Source organism: Thalassophryne amazonica, chromosome 17 (genome assembly GCF_902500255.1).
Source record: "Thalassophryne amazonica chromosome 17, fThaAma1.1, whole genome shotgun sequence".
NCBI classification, from domain to species: domain Eukaryota; kingdom Metazoa; phylum Chordata; class Actinopteri; order Batrachoidiformes; family Batrachoididae; genus Thalassophryne; species Thalassophryne amazonica.
The window spans coordinates 591,803-599,581 of record NC_047119.1 but is presented as its reverse complement, the minus strand read 5'-3'; positions in this window follow the sequence as shown (position 1 = coordinate 599,581).

The window sequence follows — 7,779 nt, the reverse complement described above, 5'->3', positions numbered from 1 at the left end:
CAAAAATGACTCCAAGATTTCTCACAGTATTACTAGAAGTCAGGGTAATGCCATCCAGAGTAAGGATCTGGTTAGACACCATGTTTCTAAGATTTGTGGGGCCAAGTACAATAACTTCAGTTTTATCTGAATTTAAAAGCAGGAAATTAGAGGTCATCCATGTCTTATGTCTGTAAGACAATCCTGCAGTTTAACTAATTGGTGTGTGTCCTCTGGCTTCATGGATAGATAAAGCTGGCTATCATCCGCGTAACAATGAAAATTTAAGCAATGCTGTCTAATAATACTGCCTAAGGGAAGAATGTATAAAGTGAATAAAATTGGTCCTAGCACAGAACCTTGTGGAACTCCATAATTAACCTTAGTCTGTGAAGAGACTCCCCATTACACGAACAAATTGTAATCTATTAGATAATATGATTCAAACCACTGCAGTGCAGTGCCTTTAATACCTATGGCATGCTCTAATCTGTGTAATAAATTTTATGGTCAACAGTATCAAAGAAGCACTGAGGTCTAACAGAACAAGCACAGAGATGAGTCCACTGTCTGAGGCCATAAGATCATTTATAACCTTCACTAATGCTGTTTCTGTACTATGATGAATTCTAAAACCTGACCTGAAACTCTTCAAATAGATCATTCCTCTGCAGATGATCAGTTAGCTGTTTTACAACTACCCTTTCAAGAATTTTTGAGAGAAAAGGAAGGTTGGAGATTGGCCTATAATTAGCTAAGATAGCTGGGTCAAGTGATGGCTTTTTTAAGTAATGGTTTAATTACTGCCACCTTAAAAGCCTGTGGTACATAGCCAACTAATAAAGATAGATTGATCATATTAAGATCGAAGCATTAATTAATGGTAGGGCTTCATTGAGCAGCCTGGTAGGAATGGGGTCTAATAGACAATGTTGATGGTTTGGAGGAAGAACTAATGAAAATAACTCAGACAGAACAATCGGAGAGAAAGCGTCTAACCAAATACCGGCATTACTGAAAGCAGCCAAAGATAATGATATGTCTTTGGGATGGTTATGAGTAATTTTTCTCTAATAGTTAAAATTTTATTAGCAAAGAAAGTCATGAAGTCATTACTAGTTAAAGTTAAAGGAATACTCAGCTCAATAGAGCTCTGACTCTTTGTCAGCCTGGCTACAGTGCTGAAAAGAAACCTGGGGTTGTTCTTCTTTTCTTCAATTAGTGATGAGTAGTAAGATGTCCTAGCTTTACGGAGGGCTTTTTTATAGAGCAACAGACTCTTTTTCCAGGCTAAGTGAAGATCTTCTAAATTAGTGAGACGCCATTTCCTCTCCAACTTACGGGTTATCTGCTTTAAGCTGTGAGTTTGTGAGTTATACCACGGAGTCAGGCACTTCTGATTTAAGGCTCTCTTTTTCAGAGGAGCTACAGCATCCAAAGTTGTCCTCAATGAGGATGTAAAACTATTGACGAGATAATCTATCTCACTCACAGAGTTTAGGTAGCTACTCTGCACTGTGTTGGTATATGGCATGGAGAACATAACAAAGAAGGAATCATATCCTTAAACCTAGTTACAGCGCCTTTCTGAAAGACTTCTACTGTAATGAAACTTATTCCCCACTGTTGGGTAGTCCATTAAAGTAAATGTAAATGTTATTAAGAAATGATCAGACAGAAGGGGGTTTTCAGGGAATACTGTTAAGTCTTCAATTTCCATACCATAAGTCAGAACAAGATCTAAGATATGATTTAAAGTGGTGGGTGGACTCATTTACATTTTGAGCAAAGCCAATTGAGTCTAACAATAGATTAAATGCAGTGTTGAGGCTGTCATTCTCAGCATCTATGTGGATGTTAAAATCGCCCACTATAATTATCTTATCTGAGCTAAGCACCAAGTCAGACAAAAGGTCTGAAAATTCACGGAGAAACTCACAGTAACGACCAGGGGATGATAGATAATAACAAATAAAACTGGTTTTTGGGACTTCCAATTTGGATGGACAAGACTAAGAGTCAAGCTTTCAAATGAATTAAAGCTCTGTCTGGGTCTTTGATAATTAATAATCTGGAGTGGAAGATTGCTGCTAATCCTCCCCCTCGGCCCGTGCTACGAGCATTCTGACAGTTAGTGTGACTCGGGGGTGTTGACTCATTTAAACTAACATATTCATCCTGCTGTAACCAGGTTTCTGTAAGGCAGAATAAATCAATATGTTGATCAATTATTATATCGTTTACTAACAGGGACTTAGAAGAGAGAGATCTAATGTTAATAGACCACATTAACTGTTTTAGTCTGTGGTGGAGTTGACGGTGCTATATTATTTTTTCTTTTGAATTTTTATGCTTAAATAGATTTTTGCTGGTTATTGGTGGTCTGGGAGCAGGCACCGTCTCTACGGGGATGGGGTAATGAGGGGATGGCAGGGGGAGAGAAGCTGTAGAGAGGTGTGTAAGACTACAACTCTGCTTCCTGGTCCCAACCCTGGTTAGTCACGGTTTGGAGGGTTTAATAAACATTGGCCAGATTTCTAGAAATGAGAGCTGCTCCATCCAAAGTGGGATGGATGCCGTCTCTCCTAACAAGACCAGGTACTATCAAAGACCACTTTGATAGGGACATTGAGGACTACTTAGAGTTTATGATAAAGATGAAATAGCCCCGCCCCTACTGTGGGATGCCTGTAAAAAGTGATGAAACTTAATCCCCATTGCTGTTTCAGTGATGAGAGGTAGAGTGATGCTGTCACTTCAATCCTGAAAAAATCCAAAGAGGCGAGACTCCAAACCCTACAATCAGAATTATTAACCTTGGAGACAAAACACATAAATTATATTGATACCAAACAAACTAGAAATTGCTAACGAGAAATCAGATTAATGAGATATATGACCAAGAAATTCAGAAAAAGGTTAATGTTTACTAAACAGAATTACTACGAAGGGGGTACTAAACACATGAAACAATTGGCTTATAGACTAAAAAAACAACAAGCGGACAACACAGTATATAAGATAAGAGATCCCAATACTAAATTAGTAATGCATGAAATTGAAGAAATAAGGTGTTGTTTTAAAGGATACTATGAAAACCTGTATTCACAACCAAATATTGACAATGATGAAGGAATGGAAAATTTGCTTAATAGATTAAACTTGCCAGCTCTCACAGATACTGACAATGATAAATTAGTGGCACAAATTACAAGAGAGGAGTTCCACTCCGCAATTGGAAGAATTTTTATTTAAAGTTATGCTCAAATTTGGATTTAAAGAACCAATTATTGCTATACTAAAGGCGTTATATGAAAGACCCACAGCCAGATTAAAGATCAATGGAGAATTATCGGATGTTTTCGGGCTTGAAAGGTCAACAAGACAAGGTTGCTCGTTAAGTCCACTTTTATTCGCTATTTTTATAGAACCGTTAGCCCAGTGGATTAGACAGAATAAAAAGATAAAAGGAATCAATATGGCAGCAGGGGAGCAGAAACTAGCCTTGTTCGTGGACGATGTTTTAGTATATCTCTCAGAACCAACAGAATCATTACCGGAGCTTATATCAGTTATAAGGGAGTATGGGTTGTTCTCGGGATATAAATTGAAAAACAGAAACACAGGTTCTTAGAATTCATTACAGTCCTCCACAGCACTTACGTAGTGAATACAGGATAGACTGGGACAAAACATCTATAAAATATCTGGGCGTTTATATACCAAAGGACTTATCTAGACTAGAAGAAATGAATTATTCCCCACTTAAAAAAGAAATTATATCAGATATTAACAGATGGAATATAATCCCCTATTTAAATATTTCCTCTAGAGTGGAGACTATAAAAATCAACATACTGCCAAGGTTGCTGCACTTATTTCAATCTGTTCCTATTGAGAAACCAGATCAGTATTTTGCAGAATGGGAGAAAATTATCTCAAGATTTATATGGGCAGGTAAAAAGCTGAGGGTTAGGTTTAAGTCACTTCAGCTTCCTAAAGCAAAAGGAGGACTAGGCCTCTCATGTTTATATGTATTACAAAGCATCTCAGATAAGACCTGTGGTAGGCTGGTGTACACGAGTTTTAAATCAAGATGGAAGGAAATTGATTGTTCCCTCGCAGAAAACTTCCCAGTCGAAACATTGATAGGAGACCCCCTAGTGGCGAAAGATTTGAGAGACTCTGATAACCCCTGGATAAGAAGCTCACTGAAAATATGGAGTGATATACTTAAAAAATACCAATTAAAACACAGGGCTGAACTGTTCAAGTGGTTTTCTTATGACTCACAGTTTTTACCAAGTACCACCGACTCCACATTTAGGACATGGCCTAACAAAGGTCTTACAACATACTTTACTCTAGTAAAAGAGGGGAAAGTGATGAGTTTCCAGGACCTTAAGGATAAATTTGGAATACAAAATGGGGATTTTTTTAGGTACCTACAAATTAGAGACTTTTTAAAAAAAAACGAATAAAACAGTCACTCAGCCCAAATGAAGAAATTATGGATATTTTTAAGAATGCATACAGGGACGTACCATTTAAAAAATAATTTCTAAATTATATCGGGCACTGGGTAATTTGGAATGACACGTTCCATATAAAAACTAGATGGGAAATGGAGGGAAACCTAACTCTAACATTGGAGGAGTGGGGGGTATTTGTATTGAACAGTGGTCTGCAACGAATGCTCCCTCCTGGAGGGAATTCAATTGGAAGAATCTGGTCCGTTTCTTTTGTGTCCCAGCACAAAAGTCCAAATATTCACATCAGACCGCCTGTTGGAGAGGATGTGGACATTCACCAGGAAATCACTTCCACATTTTTTGGGACTGCCCTCACATGACCAACTTTTGGAAAGAAATACATAAGGTCCTGGAAACAATACTTAAGAGGAGGATACAGTTTAATTTTGCACTGATGTACCTGGGAAGTATAAAGTGTCTTAATTTGCAAAAACCTGATAAATATTTGTTTAGAGTGTTGTTGGTGGCTTCTAAAAAGACAATAACTTGTAAGTGGCTTGTAAAGGACTCTCCTACAGTTAATGAATGGACCGATCTGGTATAATATTTTTGTAATGGAAAGAATAACCTTTAGGCTTAGATCACAGATGGACATTTTTGAAGAGTGCTGGACAAAATGGCTGGACTTTATACGTCAAGTGAGACCTGATTTCATTTAATGTCTGTATTTTATTTTCCCCCACTGTTATCTTTTTTGTATGTTGTTCACGTTCTTATTCAATTGTTTATGGAAAAAATCAAAAAACATATTATAAAAAAAAGACCACTTTGATAGTACTTTGATCATATAGTGGACGTTTTTGTTCTGACGTGACCCCGTCACGTCTTTAACAGTCACCCTGTAACTGTTTTCTAATTTGACCCCGTCAAATTTGACCTTAGTCCTAACCCTGTCAGACCATAAAAGAATTTACTAATTTGACCCCGTCAAATTTTGACCTTAGTCCTGACCCTGTCAGACCATAAGAATTTACTTACTCCTCTGTCGGTTCGTTGATTTTTCCTGTTCGGATGTCGTCAGTCCAGCTTTGCGGGAGGTGACAGCTGTCATAATCAACACAAGCTGTCACCCATCAACACTACAAGGACCGGACTGCAAACTCCACTCATCGCGAGAAATCAACTACCATTCAGGTAATTCTCTGCTGCCTGACACTGTGTGTGTTTAACCTGAACTTCTATTTGCAGCCGTTTTCCTGGAGTTTTTTCCTTATCTGGAGGATTGGCGTTTGGTGTGACAGCGACGGCTTCGCCTCACACCCCAACTCAGATAAGGGTTGACCCAGGAGCTGCACGAGTGTGTGTGATTGGAGGTGGAGGTTCTCCCTCCTACTTAATACAGACTGTGGGATTACTGAGTTTTTTCGAACTCACACTCATCTGGACTGTCTTTGTTCTCTGCCAGCAGTAACGGGTCTGACTGCTGAAGACAGCGGCACCTGGGGCGCAGGGCTTGGCGGCTCCGGTGTTCTTCAGCTCCGTTGGTGTTAGAAGCTGTGTGGGGATCCAGCTCTTCTCTCCAGGCGTTTCTATCGTCGAGCCTGCCCACACGTCACCTGGTGTATGATGACAGTCCACCATATTGTTATGTCTGTACGTTGTTGTGCGATTCACAACATAAATGTTACTTTTTGGCTTATCCATTGTCCGTTCATTAACGCCCCCTGTTGTGGGTCCGTGTCACGACACTTTCACAACAGGATTTCTCGGCCAGCGTCATGGATCCGAGGGCGTCAACCATCGCTTGAACAGCCAATGGAGAGCGAGGTGCACAGGCAGGAGGGTGTTGGGTGAGCTGCAACACATCTAACCGCCTTTGCCGCTCGGTGGACTTAGTTACCGAGCAGAGCAGTGTTCTCAATCGCAGGAGATGGCTCTCACAGCCAGGTGGAAGCGCATGATCAGGGCGCTGCTGCAGCACCTCCTCCTGCTGACCGTGTGCCAGAAACAGACATTCCGCTGGTCGTTCAACGACCCCCCCCACCTTCCCCTGAAGCATACATAAGCCCTCCGGCGCGTACGGAGGCTGTGTGGAGACGTGCGGACTTTGATGCAGTGCTCGCTCGTTTTCACAGCGTCCATCATGTACGCGTCAGACGCCAGCCGGGTGGCTTACGTTATAAACTTGCTTCGAGAGAGAGCACGCGCTGGCTACGGCGCTTTGGGAGCAGAATTCACGGCTCCTAACGGTTTATACTGAGTTGTGAGGGAGTTCCGACAGGTGTTCGACCACCTCATAGAGGCGAGACCGCTTCAAGTGTGCTGCTGTCGATAAGACAGGGGTGTCGGAGCGCAGCAAAGTATGCAGTCGACTTCCGCATCGCGGCAGCGCGAGCGGCTGGAATGCTGTTGCGCTCGCGCCGCCCTTGTAAACGGACTGTCTCTGGTCCTCAAGGAGCACTGGTGGCGAAGGACGAGCCGCGGGATTTAGATGGGCTTATCGACCTGGTTATACAGTTAGAAACACGATTAACAGAACACCGACGGGAGCGAGACGAAGGGCGTGGTCAGGCAAGCCGTCCCTCTTCCTCCCGGGTCTGAAAGGGAGCTGACTTCCCCACGCCACTGCCAGGGCTCTCCACGTGACAACAGCTCCCCTGCTGACGTTGCTATGGAAACGAGCAGGGCCAAAAACGATCAGATCAGAGACGAAGGAGGCTGATCCGTGGAGAGGTTTTCTCTGTAGCTCAACTGAGCACACACAGAGAGAATGCCCAAACGATCAAAACAGCAGCACTCGTCCTTAGAGACTGGGCTAAGGGTGGGTCACAATACCCACGCGGGGAGACCCCGTAAATCTGCACGAATCCCAGTCACGATCCTGAGTGAGGATTTAACCCTTCACGCCCCAGCACTGGTGGACACGGGGTCGGAGGGAAATCTGCTGGATTTGTTGTATGGCCTTGCCTTGCAATATAAAGCGCCTTGGGGCAACTGCTTGTTGTGATTTGGCGCTATATAAAAGAAGAATTGATTGATTGATTGATGGGCAAAGGAGGTTGGGCTCCCTCTAGTGGCCTTACCGTCACCATTGTCAGTGCGGGCACTAGATGGCACCCTTCTTCCACTAATCACACACCAGACTCAGCCAGTGACATTGGTGGTGTCTGGGAATCACAGGGAGGAGATTGTGTTTTATGTAACGCCTTCTACCTCCCGAGTGTATTGGGTTTTCCATGGGTGTTAAAACACAATCTCCGGATTGATGGGCCGTCTGGGGTTGTGGTTCAGTGGAGCGAAACCTGCCACCGGGAGTGTTTAGGATCCT